The following is a 19,798-nucleotide window of genomic DNA, read 5'->3' on the forward strand; positions in this document are numbered from 1 at the left end:
GTCAGAAGGCATCCGCTGGACTCTCAGAGCGGCTGGAGGCTGAGATGAGCCAGGTGCTCAGTCAGACTCGTCCCCGAGATGGGACCCGACGAGGGCTCAGCGCTCAGGTTTCAGGTGAGCGCCCTCGGTTGAGACATACACACAAGCCCTCCATGTATATCGTCTCACTTTGCTTCTGAAAGAATAAATGCTCTTTATGACTTCAAGAGACAGGAACTTTGGAAGGGTCATGTCTGGAACGTTCCTAGTTCCAGACCTTCTTGGCATACCTGCCAGGCGACTTGAACAAAGTCTACTAGTAGGCGGCGTTCGTTCTTATGGATCTAGGTTGCACAGCCTTTGCCAGGTGGGGCCCAAGTACATGAATGCCTCCCGTTTGTGTTTCCACAGATGTCCCGATAGTGACCTCGGCCACTTTACCACCACTAAGGGAGTATTTGCGAGCATAGCAAAGCCGGCACTGTAGTCCAATGCCGCTGCTGCTGCTGCTAAGTCACTTCAGTCGTGTCCGACTCTCTGCGACCCCATAGACGGCAGCCCACCAGGCTCCCCCGTCCCTGGGATTCTCCAGGCAAGAACACTGGAGTGGGTGCCATTTCCTTCTCCAATGCAAGAAAGTGAGAAGGGAAAGTGAAGTCGCTCAGTCGTGTCTGACTCTTAGCGACCCCATGGACTGCAGCCTACCAGGCTCCTCCGTCCATGGGATTTTCTAGGCAAGAGGACCGGAGTGGGGTGCCATTGCCATCCAATAAGTAGTATCTATTTTAGATCTCTTTAATTTCCACTTGCAAGATGCCACTATTTGTCATGGTCTGTGACTATCCCTAAGGAAATGTAAGATGAAAGCAAGAAAACTAATAGAAATAGTTGTAGAACAGCAATAAAAAATTGCTGTAGAAACTGGGTTCTTTGAATTTAGAGGAAGCATATTCAAAGGTAGCTGGTAAGCTTTGTAAGAGGAGAAATGATTTCAGCCACTGTGATGCCTGCCAAAGCTTTAGGCAGTTCTTTCACATGGATGTGTACGCATGTGCATGTGAGCTCAGTCGCTCAGCCGTGTCCCACTGTTTGGGACCCCGTGGACTGCAGCCCGCCAGGCTCCTCTCCATGGCGTTTACCAGGCAAGAATGCTGGAGTGTGCTGCCATTTCCTCCTCTAAGGGAATCATTCTGACCCAGGGATTAAACCCACGTTGCCTTCAAATCCCTCATTTGCAGGCAGATTCTTTACCACTGAGCCACCTAGGAATCCGGTTTACATGGATTATCTCATGGAAAAATGTCTGCCCTGTGACTCATTTCCTTGAGATCTGATTCCTTTCTTTCCAAGGAAGTATGTTGATAATATGATAAATTTATCCTTGTTGGGTTATGCGGTATTGTTGGCTTAATAACCACTTGGTAATAACTTTTACAATTTGGGGAAGATCTTTTGTACTATGTATCTACAGATCAAAGAAACATCTCTAAAAAGGCAAATCTTTAGGTAGACCAAGAGTGGGAATCTTTGGCTACTGTGTTTTTAGAAAGGCACTTTTAGGAGACCTGTGTTCTGTCCTGCCACTAATGAACTGTGAGACTACAAACAAAGGATTTGATCATCATCTGTATCCTCAACTGTAAAATGAGAGTAGTCCAGTCTTAGACACAGGGCCACTTTGCCAAAGACTAACAACATTTTCTCTACGGAGGGTGACCATAGGTCAAGGTTTGCCAGGGACAGCAACAATTTATGTGTATTGCCCCAGCAGGTTAATTAATAATTAAGTATATCCCCTTCACACTCAAAAGCAGCCTAATTGGCTTAGTATTGCATCTAAGCCAATTTTGTGCCTAATGCCTAGTTTACAGGAAACTTTATCATTATTGTTCTGATAACCTCGGAGAGATGAGCTTCGGTAAGACTTACCTGCTCAGGGATCTGCAGCTAAGCCTCACCCCAGATTATGAGTCAAACTCTCCACTGCCTAACATAGGAGTCAGTTACAGTTATACTGTAAAAATTTCTGAAAGTTGTTACAATATAACTGAGCCATTTTACCCAAAATGTCTTCATATAAAAGTTCTATGTCAAAAATAATTAGATTGGTTTTAGGAAGCCAATATATTTTTCTTTCATTCTTTACTCTCTCTGCCCCCTATCCTTCAACCCTGCCAATACTGTAAATAAAAAGGGAGCAAAAGTTATCTAACTATAATTATCTTGGTTTACATTTTCCTCAATTCATTGAAATCTTTCCTTTCTGAAAAATCCCCTCCATCCAGGAGACTCCAGTGAGCATATTCATGTTTCAAACAAATCTGCCTCTGTTAATTATCAAAAGGTATTTTCTTTAGTAAGTGAAGCTCGGCAGGCCCTGCAGCTGTTTTGTTTATTTTATAGCCAGCACAAAGACAGTTTATTTTTTTAAATACTATAATTAGATTAGTGTTCTCTTTACTGAAGCATCTGTAGGAAAATGAGAGTGTGTTTCTTTGAATGAATGAGCAGTCGCATTTATTTTTATTAAATCTGAACTTGTCCTCCGAGATAGCAGAATTTAATTTTATGTTCTAATACTACATGTAATATTCCGACTTTTTTTCAGATAAAGCTCTGGTCGCCCCAAAAAGGAGGTTGGACTAAATTGAATCTTCTGATTCCAATTTTATGAACTGCATTAAAATCTCTCTAGGGTGCTGGATTACGTCTGTGTTGAAGAATGACTACGTTAAGGTATGTATTTGCATACATAAACAAATATATCTGATGGTTATCTATGACCTGTCACTGACACAGGAAGTGTCATGGAATATAATAGAATTATACCTTTGTTATGACTTTGCATGTCTTTACTAAAAAGTTTTAGAAGTGCTGCTTATGAATCAGATTAAGATCCAAAATAGAAACATTTGAAAAAGTTTTGGAGACTGGTTTATCAACATTGCATCTATAAAACTGCTACTTAGAACTATCTAGACAGCAGTTAAATTGCCCAGGGAATAAGGCATCACCTCTTGACCAGACACCTTTTCTTTCTACTTTGGCATTGCCAAAAAGGAAAGTATATTCCTTTCTCTATGCTCCTTTTGTCTTCATTGATCAAAACAATTTCCGTGATATTATACCTTTAACAATAAAAAAACTCTTCTAGTTTTCTGTTGTTGGGTAACAAATCGTCAACTAAGCAGCTTGGAACAGTTTGTGATTACCTTTCCTGGTCTGTGGGCTCACTGGGTTCTGCCGGGTGGCCTTGCTTGGTGCTTCCCAAGCAGTGCAGTGATGGCGTGGCTCAGGCCCAAGTTAACTGAAGGCTCAACAGGGCTAGACATCCAGGTGGGCTTTGTATCCCACTAACTCACTTTTCAGCTGAAATGGTTTGAACCAGAGCAGGAAACTGACCAGTTAATCTTTCTCCACCCTACTTCTGGAGTGCCTTTTCTGTGTGACCCTTCAAATGACTATTTTGGGCTTCCTCACACCATGTCCATCTCAAAGTGAATGAGCTTCTTACATAGGAAGTAGTTTCACCCAGCCCAAGTGTTCTAAAAGCTCAAGGCAAATGCTGTGTGCCTTTAAGCTAACTTTGAACATCATGGAGCATTGATTCCACTGCCTTCTATTTTCTGAACAAGGACCATTATAGGCTCAATGCGGGAGGGAACTTCTTAAGTAAGTTAAGATTCATTGAAATGTGGGGAGGAAAGGGCAGAATTTTTGTAGACAAACTAGCACAAAGCAAAAATTTATTTTTATTAAAATTTTTTAAAAATTAAAATAAATTTAGTTACAATAAATAATAAATGTCATCCATGCCTCAAGTGGATAATTTTTCTAAAGAGTTTTTTTTAGAATGTTAATGTCTTTTAATGCTTTTACCTCCTTAAATAACAATAGATACTTTTTCTATTTAATTTTATTTATTTTCCCTTTTAAGTATACTTTTGTACTTATTTTCTATTACTTTAAAAAGCAATTTTCTTTAAATAACGTGTTAAATGCCTCTATGGGATGTGCTAAACATAGAGGCTATCATAGCCAGTGACAGAATTCTTAGTCAATTTGGGGACATAATTTATTTGTGTCTTAATGAATTCACATAGGCAAACATCCAAGCAATAATACAACTTGCTGCAAATAATAATAGAAAGTTTTGAGAAAATATCTTTATGATTGCGTTAAGATCTAACAAAGGAATATATTACTTTCTCAGTATCAGCAGTAGGTTCCAGAATTTTATGCTAATTTTGAGCTATAATTGTTAATATCTGTAAATGGAAAGTAGAGGTTGGATATGAGGGCCATCTTTCACTAATCGCCAGGGTTGATTGGGCTGATTTCGCTGGCTAGGCGGGTGTCTCCTTCCTCACCACTCCAGGTGTGTTCCTTTCAAAGCTACTTGTCCAGTGGAAGAGGATAACCGTCTCCCATAGAGGAGAACCGTTCTTTGGTCAATGGGGTATGAGTAGCTATACTACCCTGCTAGAAACTCCAAACACATTCTCAAGGTCGACTGGTAGGAGAACATAGGATCATCAAATTTCCAAGATTCCAGACACATCCAAATGAGGTGCTACATGTGGCAGTCTGCCTTTCTTAAAAAATAGAGAGAAAGAATAAAAGAAAAGGAAATAGAGGTTAATTCATTTCAAACCATGTTTGGGGCATTAGAATAATTTCTATTCAGTAATTTCTTATTCAATTTCTACATCTCTTCATATTTAAAAGCATTAGAGACCTAAGAAAATATATTATTCTAATTATAATTTCTAAGAAATATAGAAAAATTTTCTTACCTAGATGAAAATAATATAAATTCTATGGAGTGGAAAGTTATTAACTTAAAACAAATAATATGGAATCTTTAAAAACTACACAAATTATTCAGTAATATCTTTCAAAAGTAGCTTTGTTTTTCTGAAATATGGTCTTACTATTTGAATCACTAAATGTAAAGTGAATGCAATCATCATTTCATTGTAACTTCCTCCCAAAACCATGTGAGCTGTAAACACAGATTACCTTTTAAAACAAAAGCTTAAAGAAAGTTCTAAAAACAATAGTAAGAGCAATACAAAATATTGGAATCTATATTTTTCCACAAATAAACTGATCACAAAATTGTTCTGGTTGAGATTCACTTTTTTAACACTGATGTTATACCCAAGAGAAGGTTCACATAAGATATTCACTGGAATTTAGGAATAGAAAATTTATTATATATGTTTTATATATGTATCATAAATCCAAAAATAAGCTATATAGTGAAATAGCAGACAGAAGGAGAGATTAAAAAGTAATAAGTGGAAAAAACTCCTTGAAATATATTTAAAAAAAAGCCAAACTAACAATCAACAGAAATAAGTAGAGGTGGCCATTGGGATATATGTTTAATGAACTGAGTAAGTTAGAAAAAATATTGATAGAGAAATTCTTTTTTAGAAGTTCTGATAAGAGGGGAACTTTTACAGGCAAGTTTAACATATAGAATGTAAAATGTTGCCCCCCCAAAAAATCATAATCTGTAAGCCAATTTTAACCTTGAAGTAAATCTGCTGCTGCTAAGTCGCGTCAATAGTGTCCAACTCTGTGCAACCCCATAGACGGCAGCCCACCAGACTCCGCCGTCCCTGGGATTATCCAGGCAAGAACACTGGAGTGGGTTGCCATTTCCTTCTCCAATGCATGAAAGTGAAAAGTGAAATTGAAGTCGCTCAGTCGTGTCCGACTCCTTGCAACCCCATGGACTGCAGCCTGCCAGGCTCCTCCGTCCATGGGATTTCCCGGGCAAGAGGACTGGAGTGGGTTGCCATTGCCTTCTCCATGAAGTAAATCACAGGGTTCTAAATTAGATCCATCAAGTGAGGGTGAATATTATACCTTTATTTTATATTCTATTCTTCTGAAACTATAGTCCAATATCTCCTTTACCTGTTTTGAGAGCTGATTTTCATTGACTGATGGCCTCAATGATTTTTTCTCTAAAATAATAACCAAAAACAGTCTATTTGTAAATAGATATATGAAATGACAATTTCATTCAGTTTAATATTTTATCTCTGTGTGTTCTATTCCTAGATAAATTTGTACCAACTTGTCCTGAACACTCCACACAATGAATAGCATTATCTTCTATCTTTTGGCATAGTTTTAAATTCTTACAGAGTGATTAAATTTAACAGGCTTTTTTGTTTTGCAGCTCAGATTTACATGGCAAGATGCTACAGTAAAATTTTAATATGCCTCAGTTATCTTTTAGTAAGGTATTTTCATGATTAAAACACATATTTGAGAAATGCTCATGAGTGTTCTGTATTCTGGGCCCAGTGGAAAAGCTTCTGTGAAAAGATGTATTTTTAATATGTGTGCATGCGTGCTAAGTCGCTTCAGTCCTGTCCCACTCTTTGTCACCCTGTGGACTCTAGGCTGCCAGGCTCCTCTGTCCATGGGATTCTCCAGGCAAGAATACTGGAGTGGGTTGCCATGCTTACCTGCAGATACTTAAAAGTGTGTCTTATTTCAGCCCACAATTGCTTGTGTTGAGCCTGACGTAATTTGGGACTCAGTCCATTCTCGGACTGGGGACTTAATGGCTCAAGCTCTACCTTGGGGCATCCTTGAAATGTGACTTTCTCCAGTTGTTCCACAATAACTCAGAACGTGAAAGCTGCCTAGAAGTCCTCATCTTTTCCTTTCCCATCATAGTCCCTCCCTACGGGACGTTTCATCATCATGAGCATTGATTCAAGTTGGTAATTTGTCATTCTCAATTGTGTTGGCTGTGATCTTGTATTGCTCATTGGTAATTTCAAATAAACTACTCAGGAAATCCATTTTGTCCATTCTGATATCCTCCTATTCTTTCCAACATGGTTGAGACTCTCTGAGGGAAGCATGCAATAATTATTTCTTGGCAAAAAATATTTATTTTTCCTTTTAAATATCTTCTGAATTGGGGATCAACCAAGGATTGTCTCTATCCAATTAATTCTGCTTCAATAAAATATAAATAATAATCTACTTCATTAGCCTATAGAATAATTTTCTAATTAATGTAGCTCCTGGATAATATAATACCTTGCAAATAATAAGTACTAAATAAATGTTGAATAATTATTTTTTCATTTTAAATAGTTGCCTTAAACAAACTTATTTTTACTGCTTTTTTTTGAAGCCCTTAAAGATATATGTTCAATTGACCATTACAGAGATATTTTTATCACCATTAATTTCTCATTTATATTTCTATCAAATCCTCATTGTTATTGGTTACTATTGCTTTTATTCAAGTTATTTTATCATAAAAATAATTGCATGTGCATTGGACAAAATGTTTAGTACAGAAGCTCCTTGGAATCTGCAGAAGGATTGATTCCAGGACCCCTGTGGATAGAAAAATCTGCAGATGCTTGAGTGCCTTGTATAAAATGGCACAGTTATTTGCATATAACCTACTCACATCCTCCCATATATTTTAAATCATCTTTAGATTAGTTTTACTACATAATACAATGTAAATGCTATGTAAATAGTTGTAAATACAATGTAAATGCTATGTAAATAGTTGCCAGCATGAGGCAAATTACAGTTTTGCTTTTTGGAACTTTCTGAAAATTTTTTTTTCTTTAATATTTTTGATCTGCAGTTGGTTGAATACAGAGATACCAAACCTGCAGATACGGAGAGTCAACTGTATTAAATTATATAGCAGGAAGCATTTTTAAATCACTCATAGTTCCAAACTTAACACCCAGATATGACTACCTTGAATATCCTAATCTTGTTTTAGAGCTATGTTTGTGTATGTGTGTGCTTGTGGATATGTGTTGATACTAAAGTACTAAAGTCCAATTGCAAGCCCCTCTTTTTTTTTTCTATTAGAATTTTAGAGATTTAAAAAATCCATTGGTAATAGTTTTTATATTTTACATTTTCCCTGCTGTTTCACAAAGCACATTTTCCACACTACTAAATATTCTTCAAAAGTATGTTTTTTTTTCTTGAGTGACTAATATTCTACCCTACATATTACTTCAATTCATTTAACTATTCACTGGTTATTGACCATTGCTACTTTCAACATCTTGTTCTCATAAATAATGTTGTGGTGCAAGTCCATGAAAACAAATCTTTTAGTGCCATTCTGATTATTTCTTTTGGAAAGACTCCTAAAAATGGAAATAGAGGAAGAGCCCTTCTTCAGACTTTTATCACATGTTATCAAAGTGTTTTCCAGAGAAGTTGTCTTCAGATGCACTTCCACCAATGGCAACATACAAGAATGCCTGTCTCACTGCATCTCAGCATCCTCGCATGCTTAGTTGCTTAGTTGTGTCTGATTCTTTGCAACCCCATGGAGAGCAGGCCCCAGGTTCCTTTCTCCTTGTGGACTCTGCAAGCAAGAATATTGGAGTGGGTTGCCATTTCTTCCCTCAGGGACCCAGAGATCAAACCCAGGTCTGCTGCTTTTCCTGCACTGGCAGGCAGATTCTTTACCCACTGAGCCAGCGGGAAAGCTAAGCATCCTGACACCCATAGATACTGATCTCCACTAACGACAGGGCTATGTCTGGTTTTTTTCTCTCACGTGTCTAAGAACCAGCTCCGTTTGAACCCATAATGACTCAATAATTATTTGAGGAGAAAATTAATAAGTATTTAAATCTTTATAAATTAAAGGCAGAATGTTCATGTTTTTGAAAAATACCTATTGGTATCTGATATGTAATAAACACAAACCTGAAATTATGATTTCTGTTCTTGGGAGGCTTGCAATATGATGTTGAGACCATTAGATTTTTCATCTGAATTATTGGATTACTAGTAAGGTTTTCCCTCTGTATTGACTTTTTCTACACTATTTCGTTTGTGTATTATATCTTCACCGATTTTACTCATGTTTCCATTGGTATTTTTGAAGCCTTTCCTAAATATTCAGTGAGAGCTCTTTATATTTTACGAGCTGTCTGCCATATTTATTGCATCAGCAGTTGTACTATATTTTTAATACTGCAGTTGATATACCAGATAGCTATATCATCTTAGGAAAGTTAATTACTCTAAATTTCAATTGATATTGAAATAAAATCTACTTCAGAAGATCCTTTGATGAAAAAATTGGATAATTCATATAAAACTCTAAGTATAAGGTCTTAAATAGTAAGCACTCAATACATGAATATTAGTTTTACTATTAATGTCATTATTGTTATTTCTGTTCCTCAAGGAAGACTTGCTCATATAAAAATCAACAACAAAAAAATAATAATGCACACTTTTTTTTTTTTTGTCCATAACCTAGACAATCTCTCACAGGTTTCAGCTTTCTCAGTATCTAAGTGATTTTTTTCAGGGTAGTTCTACATCAAAAAATACCACTAAGTAAATAGATCAAATAATTTTATATATTTATATGTATTTATATATATTTATATATTATATATATACATATTTATATATATATATATAAAGTATTTATATCCTACTGGCAACTTAGCTGTTTGAAAAACTTCACTCAAATTAAAACCATCTCAAAATTTTATTCTTATACAACCACAAGTACTAATGGGATGTGAGTGGCTATTGAGTACTGCTCAGTTCAGTCGCTCAGTCATGTCCAACTCTGTGACCCCATGGACTGCAGCACACCAGGCTTCCCTGTCCATCACCAACTCCCGGAGCTTGCTCAACTCATGTCCATCGATTTGGTGATGCCATCCAATCATCTCATTCTCTGTCATCCCCTTCACCTCCTGCCTTCAATCGTTCCCAGCATCAGGGTCTTATCCAATGAATTATTTTTTCGTATCAGGTGGCCAAGGTATTGGAGCTTCAGTTTCAGCATCAGTCTTTCCAATGAATATTCAGGACTGATTTCCTTAAAGATTGACTGGTTTGATATCCTTGCTGTCCAAGGGACTCTCAAGAGTCTTCTCCAACATCACAGATCAAAAGCATCAATTCTTCGGTGCTCAGCTCTCTTTAAATAGTCCAACTATCACATCCATGAATGACTACTGGAAAAAACATAGCTTTGACTAGACAGACCTTTGTTGGCAAAGTAATGTCTCTGCTTTTTAATATGCTTTCTAGGTCAGTCATAGCTTTTCTTCCAAGGAGCAAGTGTCTTTTAATTTCATGACTGCAGTCACCATCTGCAGTAATTTTGGAGCCCAAGAAAACAAAGTCTGTCATTGTTTCCACCATTTCCCCATCTATTTGCCAGGAAGTGATGGGACTGGATGCCATGGTCTTAGCTTTCCGAATGCTGAGCTTTAAGCCAGCTTTTTCGCTCTCCTCTTTCACTGAGCACTGTACCACTTCTCAAACCACACACTGGAGATCACCACCCTCACTATTGATGCACTGCATTTGCTTCCATCACAGCATTCATTATGACAGAAAGATAAAATGCCAGTGAAACAAATGTAACTCAAACTAATGAGAGAACTCTTATCTGGAATTAGTAGCTTGTGCCCTGTCTAACAAATGTCAAATATTTCTATGTTTCCCTTGAAAGTTTAAAATACCCTGTGGTGCTCTGGATTGACCCTTTACACCTAGAGAGATTTCATGCAAAATTTTGGACCATGAGGTTGTATGTTTTACATTATCTTTTGTTTTCTTCTTTATGGTTAATTCTTTACTTGTAGTTTGCTTTCAATAATGTAAGGATATAATTTTTTGTAGCAACCCTGACCGACATCATTGAAAATGTTTCCTTTATTTAGGCCTCTTATTTACTTCATAACATACCAAAGTAATATATAGACCAGATGCATGACAGTTATGTTAGGTGCTTCCAAGTAATGCCAGGCATAGTCAGAATACTTTTGGATAGGATCCCAGAATCTAGATATTTTAACCAACATTGACAGATGACCTTTGGGGACCCAACAATTGAGAATAATTTTCCTGGGAACTGCTTCTGGGTTAGCTATTCTATTCCGCTAATCTTCAGTTGAGTTTAGGTTGATTTTAATTGCTCTAGATACATCACGTTTCCTTATCAGAAAGAAGAAGACTATACTCTTATATTATTATATATATATTATATATATATAATCTTATATTATAATCTTATATTTTATGGTTATTTGCATAAATCATTTGTTTCATGAGTATTTTCCATTTTATTAGCTTAGAATAGTATTTATATCTGCTAACTTTCATATTTGCTATTTTACAACTTAGATAAATTCAAGCTGACGTGCTGTCTAGTGTCTGGTTCAAAAAGGCTGTGATGTGTTTAATGGAAAAAATATGTGTTAAATAAGTTTTAACCAAGCATGAGTTATAGTGCTGTTGATCATAAGTTAAATGTTAATGAATCAATTATATGTTTTAAGTGGGTTTCACTAAACAAAATCATGCATAAAGCAAGGTTCTGTAGCAATCAGTTGATGAAAACATCACAACCAGAGACTCATAGGACACTGATCCTCTATTTCCCCTGAAACAGCAGTTCAGTATTCACTAATTTGAGGTTTGTAATGGCTTTATAAACATAAATACTATGAATAATGAGATTTGACTGTATAATATTTCCACCTACAGATGAGATAGACCTAAGTAACTACAACATCATAGAAATTACTAAAATACAGTAAATTTCTTAGGAGGTGATTCTCTTTTGAGTACTTAATATCTCCATTCTTAACATAGTTAATTATAAGTTTCTAGTATTTATTTTTTAGTACTGGGTGTGCTGGCTCATAAAATTTCTGAAAATCTAGCAATGGACACTTGTGAACTTGTATGAGCCAGCTCTTGGATTTTTAGATGTTTATCTTTCTATTTTCTTCTCTCAAGTTCTCTATATCACCTTAACCAACATATGATTTTTTTTTTACTTCTCTGATAGAGCTTTCCAAATTTATTCTCCATATTGCTAGCATAAATTTTGTTTTTAATTTATGCTCTTTAGTGATTCTAATAGAAAGTTATACTGACAACTAAACAATATGATGCCTTGCAAACCCTACTTCTCCATCTCATCACATTGGAATCTTATCTATGGCTGTTCCTTCAGCTTCTGTTCCTATTTCTTTAAGGCCCTGTTTTCTTTGAGCAGGCTAAGTTTGTCTCACAACTATCCAAGAATATATTCTGGCTTTTGGAGTAAATAATTTTTAGTTTTAGTCTTCCTATAAGTCTTCAAAGTAGAATTCTTTTCTTTCTTTTGAAATTTATTTTGGTGATCCTTCAACTTGTATTTTTTATTCATTCATTTTTCTGTTTACCATTCTCTGAGGAAAAAAAAAAACTAATTTTCTCAGGACATTTCACATTCTACAATATGTAGAATTACCTTACCTCTACTCCATAAATTCAATATTGCCTTTATCAAATGTTCAGTTGGGTGGTATGCTTATATCCATAATTTATAACCCAATTCCTAAAATCTAGTAGACTTCAATACATCATCATTCTATTGGCTTGATATGAGCATAACTATCTCTCTGACACTTGAAAGAAGATAGACGATTAAAAAGAAATCCTCCAAAACTTCCACTTGCCAGCCATTATTACTTTCTCCTTCTCTTTCCCACTATGTGAAAAGCAATGATACCCAACATTCTCTTCTTTATTCTCACTATGCATCCCAGTTTATGATGAATTATTATTAATTCCAATTTATTTCTTATCAGTTATTTTGGTTCAGCTAACGTCAGACAGGCCTGGCATGCTGTAGTTCATGGGGTTGCAAAGAGTTGGACATGACTGAGCGACTGAACTGAACTGAATGTCACTGTTCTGATAGGGTTTTTTTTTTGTTTGTTTGTTTGTTTTGCACAAGACATGGGTACCGATTGAACTGGGAGTGAATGACACTCTAGCTTCAGCAAAAAGAAGTAACCATGGAGCAGCTAAATAGATGAAGTTTGTGCATTGTCTAGCCTGCATGGGACTTGTGTTTCTGAAGCAGCCAGCAAAGTACAGGATATGTTTTGAGTAGGGCAAAGAGTACCAGAAAGTGGTTTTTCTACCAGTTTTAAGGAGGGCAGCTATATAGACCCCCCCCCCTGCTTAATTTAGGGGCTTTCCCAGTGGCTCAGCAGTAAAGAATCTCCCAGCAACACAGGAGATGCAGGAAGCAGGTTCAATCCCTGGGTCAGGACGTTCCTTTGGAGTAGGGCATGGCAACCCACTCCAGTGTTCTTGCCCAGAAAATCCCATGGACAGAGGAGTCTGACAGGCTATAGTCCATGGGGTTGCAGAGTCCGACAGGACTGAGAATGCCAGCACCCTTAATTTGGACATGTAGAGAACATAGATTGGAACCTTCTTCAGCCTATTGATTTACAAAAGCAAGAGGTATCTTGGAGAAATCTGTACCAGCGAAGTTTGAGAGGACCACGGAATAGGGAACCTGAGAAGTAAAAGATGCGTGGACTTCCTTTTCAGTTCTTTATAGTCTTTAGACAACACAGGAGGGGACCAGTCCAGTGTCCCTTCCTCCAAATGAGGAGTCATGGAATTTACTTTAAGAACAAAGGGTTACTATACCAAGCAAAGCAACTTCACAACTAAACAGAGGATTTTTTTTTTCCCATGACTTCTGAAAGGGTCAACGAGTGCTTAAACTTTTAATACAGAATCTTTTCTGATGACAAGGAAGCTGAGGGGAAGTGAGCACTTCTTCAAGGAAATTGTATCATCTCCTCAGTGAAAATCACTAACATCGGACTAAACACTGTCAAACCAGAGTGTTGATTAGGGATATTTACTCCACCACACATGAGTGAGTGCTAAGTCACTTCAATCATGCCCGACTCTTTGCAGCTCCATGGACTGTAGTCCACCAGTCTCCTCTGTCCCGGGGATTCTCCAGGCAAGAATACTGGAGTGTGCTGTCATTTCCTCCTCCAGGGGATCTTCCCAACCCAGGGATCCAACCTCATCTCTTCTATTTCCTGCATTGGCAGATGGGTTCTTTACCATCTGGCTAAATGAGGTCTCTGCCTTGAATCTACTCTCTCTCTGCCCCCAGCTATGGAAGACTAAAGTCAGAAAGGGGAAAGGAACAAAGCCTGGATGAGAACGTTCCAGCATTCAAGGTACTAACATGGGAAGAGAAGAGAAAGAATAGATCTGATCACTTGCCCAAATCCAAACACACACAATCTGTGCTGGGAGGAAAATTCCTATCAGCTATGAGATAGAGTTTAATATGCACTCAACTAAGTTAAATGATAGAAAAAGATTTGAAAGCTTGAAATCTTACAAATATAAAGTAATATAAATGGAAAAAAATCTGTATATTAATAGCATAGTTAAATAAAATATTGGGGAAAAATTGAAACCAATTTATGTAAATAATCAATTTGAGACTCCTTGGTAACCAGTTATATATCCTTTTAGAAAGCTCATATGTTCTATGTTAACTAATAAAGCATGTTTTCTGAGTACATTCTTTATATACAACATATAATTATATTTTAGTCTTGCATATACACATATATATTTTTCAGCCTCGTTGTTGCAATAGGTATTTTAGAAAGTTCTCTATAGGTTCTTACTGATATGAACAAGTTTAACTTTTTCTAAAAGTAAGGGTTATTTCTTTCTCTTTTTTTTTTTCAAAATAGACAAAGCACCTGGCATGTGAACTTATATAAGCACATGAAAAGGAGGATACACCGTTATGAATACATGAGAAAAAGTCACTGACTGGGTGAAATATTTTTGAGAATTAGACATGGCACTGTAACATTTTCAAAGGCAGGTACAATAGATGGACCAAGAAAGCATTCAAACACAAAAGTAAAAAAATAATCAGAAGCACAATAAATCCTGGAGGGCATGCAACAGCCTACACAGGGAAAGGAACGGTATTTTTCCTTTATGAACCAACGTGCTCAGCCATTCAGTCGTGTCCGACTCTCTGTAACCGCCTGAACTGTAGCCCACTGGGCGCCTGTCCACAGCATTCTTCAGGCAAGAATACCGGTGTGGGCTGCCATTTTCCCCTCCAGGGGATCTTCCCAGCCTAGGGATTGAACCCACATCTCTTGTGTCTCCTGTGATATCACAGACACAATGATATCACAGCACATTCTTCTGGCCCCAGAATCCCCTTCCCAGGCTCTCCTTCCCTGTGGGGAGTGATTCAGCAGAGAAGGGCCAGGGCAAGGCTGCTCTGTGGGCTGAGAGAAATAGTGCCCTTGGAGCAGGTCCAAACAAGAGTCGTGTTTTCTTGCAAAAGAAGTGCCGGATGCTGGATTTTCAGAGCAAGAGCTATGGAATGGGCCAAAAAGGAGATATTAGGTAGACAGGTGCCATGATGAAAATGTCAAGTCCATAGTTCTTATCAACTTAGTCCTTTTGGGTTGTGAGAACAGAAATGGAGCAGCTGTCCAGAAAAAGTTTTCCTTCATCAACCAGCTCCGTGATGTCAGACTGCTCCACTGAACTCTGTGGTATTCAGTCTCTGAGTGACTGAGGAAAAGTGACACTGTCCTGCAATGATGACCTTCTGCAATTTTTGGAGGAGAGTAGAACACAATAGGTAGAGAAAGTGTAACATTTTCTTTTTCTAGGGCTTCCTAGGTGTTACCAGTGGTAAAGAATCCGCTCGATAATACAGGGGATGCAAGAGATGTGGGTTCGGTCCCTGGGTCTGGAGGTCCCCTTGAGTAGGCAACGGCAACCTACTCCAGTATTCTTGGCTGGAAGATTCTGTGGACAGGGGCCTGGTGGGCTACCACCCATGGGATCACAAAGAGTCCGGCATGACTGAGTGACTCAGCACATTTTGTAATGAAGGATTTTGAAGTCCAGTGTCTAGCAAAAGTTTCAGCACAGTTTTACACTTTAATAAGTTCAAAAGTTAAATACTACAAATTCATTTTGAAAACTGTATTCAGAAGTTTAATTAGGTATAATTATATTTTTTGGAACTTTGAATAAAATAGTTTTCCATTTAAAGCTTTTGTTTTAGTTAATGTTTGTCCTCTTCAGTTGAAGAGACCAAAACCAAACAGCAATATTAAAAATTTCATCAAAATATTTAAAAATCAATAAATGCTTATTAAATATAAATAATGGTGCTTTCGAATGAATTTTTATGTAAGATTTAGCATTTATACATCAGAACTTGACTAAAGCTATATCTGCACCAAAGCTTCTGGTACCCTTTGTTCATGATCTAGGTAGCTTTTTTATGTTCTTTTAATGAAGTCAAGCTTTGCAGCCTTTCTTAAAATACTTCTTAGTTTAATATATGTGCAACATATTTTGTGGCATTTGTGGCAAAAATTTCAGAATTTTCATAAATTTGGAAGGTGTAGTTTATGTTAATGGTTAAAACTAAGTCAGGCTGAAAGTATGAGTGAAATTGGTATGAGGCAGAGTGTTAGGAGAACATAACTGGGCGTGGGGGTGGGATGGGGCCAGATGAGCTTCCTGGGGGAGGTGAAGAGGGCGGGCCAGGCTGGTCTGCACTGGACAGCTGGCAGAGATCAATAGGCCAGATTACTAATAAACAAAGGACAAGAAGGAAAGACAGAGGAAACGGACAGCCCTCTGGGTTCTGGCCCATGTCAGAAGAAGGTGGTTTTGATTGATATACATTGTCCCTGTGACGTGACTTGTGTTTTAAAATAAATTTCTCTACACTAATTTTCTCAGGAGAAAGCACAAATTCTTATCTTTTCCCCATAGTGGTGTCACTTTAAGTATTAATTGAATTTTTGAAAACCAAGTAAGAAAGGAACCTCTGGTCCACTATGCAGATTAAACCTCCCCGAAATTATGCATATATATATATATATATATATATGTATTCATTTCTAGAAGTAAAATATCTTAGAATTTAATGTGTATATATGTAAGACTTAAGCCATATTATATATAATTATCTAAGGCAACTGTACAATTGAGACACAAAGTTAACAGGTCCTACACAATTATATAGTGTTATCAAGAATCTCATGTTAAAATTAACAGCTGGATGCCAAGAAAATTATTTTCCCCATCTGAAATATTTTACCAAAGGCTCCCTGATGTATTTCCTAAACATTTATGATATTTTTTCATTTGACACATATTCAAGTATTCTTTCTTTATAAAGAAATCTACATTCTTTAAGGTATTAACATGTTTAAAAGGAATTTTAGAGAATGTGTTGGCTTCGGAAGATGGGATTACTTTGAATTTTCCCATAGAATAAGAAATACCTGATGCACAGACAGTTCAAACTTTGATAAATGACCATGCTGAATCCAGTTTGACTGTCACTTCCATGTCCTATTCTCTAGCGAGTACACATCTGATGTTGACATTTCCAGGGCAAATTCTCTTACTCAATATTCTGAGTTTTATTCATTTTTAAGGGGGAAAATGACATATCTCTTATATGATTTTGATCGGTGCCTTTTAAACTCAGGAACCTCAACATTCCTACCACAACGGGCACCTATACCAATTAGTAAAGTGATGAACCAAAGTAAATTATTAAGAAGTAGTTTGTCAATCTCACTTTTGAAATAAATCAGTCAAAATGTATTTATGAAGAGTTGTTTCATGTCTGGAAATCTGCTAGATACTATAGGGTAAGATGTTTCAGAACACAGGCTTCTACTGACAAGGAACTTGGGATCTGTCCAAGGAGAAGATTGTCCTACTTATTTTCAACCAGATAACCCTGCTATAGTTTCTATGATTTGAAACTATTTGAATTGAGATATTGTCAGATTCCATTTGAAACCAGAAATGACAGCCTTAGCAAAAACTTACAAAATTAGCTTCTGAGTAAGATTGCATGTGAACAATATGATGCATCTAGTGTTTTATCATTAAATCTTAATATAATTCTCAAAGGAAACTATCTCCACACATCCAGTGTTTCACAAATAAGATAGTCTGGCATTTTTCCTTCTCTTTTGTTATATACATATATAATAAAAGGACATATGTATACATATATCCTTCCCTTGTGGCTCAAAGAGCAAGGAAACTCTGTGCAATGTAGAAGACCTGGGTTCAATCCCTGAGTTGCAAAGATCTCCTGGAGAAGGGAATGGCAACACACTCCAGTATTCTTACCTGGAGAATTCCATGGACAGAGGAGCCTGGCTGGCCATAGTCCATGGGGGTTGCAAAGAGTCAGACAAGACTGAGTGACTAATACTTTCATATACTTTATATTGAGTTGATTTACAATTTTGTATTAGTCTCAGGTGTACAACAAAGTGAATCAGTTATACACATACATATGTCCACTCTTTTTTAGATTCTTTTCCCATATAGGCCATTACAAGGTATTGAGAAGATTTCCTTGTGCTATACAATTATTAGTGATTTATTTTATATATAGTAGTGTGCATATGTCCCTTCCCATCTCCCAACTTATCCCTCCCCCTTTTAAATTATACAAATAATATGCATGCATGCTAAAATAAAAATAGAGGCTACTAAGAAAAAAATATCTGAAGACTACTACTTTTGAAAGTTGACTGATAGGTACATGTACTAATTTCTTCTGGCTGCCATAGCAAAGTACCACAGCTTAAAGAACAGAAATTTATTTTCTCACAATTTTGTAAGCTCAAAAAATCCAAAATGAACATGTTGATGGGCTTAGCTTCTTCTGAGGTCTCTGTCCTTTGCATTGCATAAAGCCCTCTTCCCTCTGCTTTTACAAGGCATTCCCTCAGCACTTGTATGTGTCCTTATCTCTCATAATTAAAAGCTCCATCTCCAAATATAGTTGCATTCTGAGGAACTGGGGGCTAGGATTTCAACATAAAATTTGGGGGGATTCGCTTCATCTCATAAAATCATCTAGATAAATAAATAATTGATAGGTAAAGCTAAACACACATGTATGTCCACCTCTCATGTAATATATAATTTTATATAACTTTTATAAAGTCTATTAAATATTTTCTTAGGGACTGTAGTCTACCAGTCTCCTCTGTCCATGGGATTCTCCAGGCAAGGATACTGGAATAGGTTGCCATTCCCTTCTCCCTGGGATCTTCCCTGCCCAGAGGTTGAACCCTGGTCTCCTACATTGCAAGTGAATTCTTTATTGTCTAAGCCACCAGGGAAACCCAAACATTATATAGCTATATGATACAACACAATGTATTGAAGCAGTTACCTGCTATTAGTCATTCGAATTGTTTCTAGTATTTTTTTTTTCTATTTAAATACTATTCTATGGACCTTCTTATATATATACTTTAACACAACTTCCTGTTAATTTTCTCTTGATAAATGTCTAGTAGTTAATTCTCTTTTTCAGAGCGTGCTTTCTTTTCCCCTCAGGGATTTTTATACTTCCTGCAAACTTCGTATCCATTTTCACTCCGACAAGCATGAAATACAAATACCTCTTTACTAATGCCAGGCCAGCATGTTGTTTCTATCGTTCCTATTTTGTCTGATAAACACATAACTTGCTCTATTTACATTTATACTTATTAGAATTAACTTGACCCTGGAAGGCTGTGGACTTTTTTTTCATGCTTTATTCCCGTCTATATTCTTCCTCTGGTGAATGTAGGCCTCATCTGAAACCTCCCACCTTCTATCATTGCTAAATATAATTAACGCTTATTATTCTCTTCACTGAATCACTGAACAGCATATGTCATTTGAGTCACCACCAGAAAAGCTCTGTAAAGTTAAATAACTTATTACTTTCCTTGCATCGTCTGCCCTCCTAGTGATACCTGCAAATTCTCTCACCTGGATGGTTGTTTGGTCCCTAAGTCATGTCCAACTCTTTGTGACCCTACAGACTATAGTCCACCAGACTCCTCTGGCCATGGGATTCTCCAGGCAAGAATCCTGGAGTGGGTTCCGATTT

At 36.9% G+C, this 19,798-nt stretch overlaps 1 long non-coding RNA gene across 2 annotated transcripts in view; it reads left to right on the top strand.

Annotated features, from left to right (window-relative positions):
* Window positions 1-258: 258 nt before the first annotated feature.
* The window catches only part of LOC110146240 (uncharacterized), a 112,603-nt gene continuing 93,063 nt past the window's right edge, over window positions 259-19,798 (top strand). For both annotated transcript variants that reach the window (XR_011492973.1, XR_011492974.1), the window contains exons 1-2: window positions 259-346; window positions 2,588-2,715. This is a non-coding gene — a long non-coding RNA (uncharacterized lncRNA). The remainder of the gene's footprint in view (window positions 347-2,587; window positions 2,716-19,798) is intronic.

Source organism: Odocoileus virginianus, chromosome 19 (genome assembly GCF_023699985.2).
Source record: "Odocoileus virginianus isolate 20LAN1187 ecotype Illinois chromosome 19, Ovbor_1.2, whole genome shotgun sequence".
Lineage (NCBI taxonomy): Eukaryota > Metazoa > Chordata > Mammalia > Artiodactyla > Cervidae > Odocoileus > Odocoileus virginianus.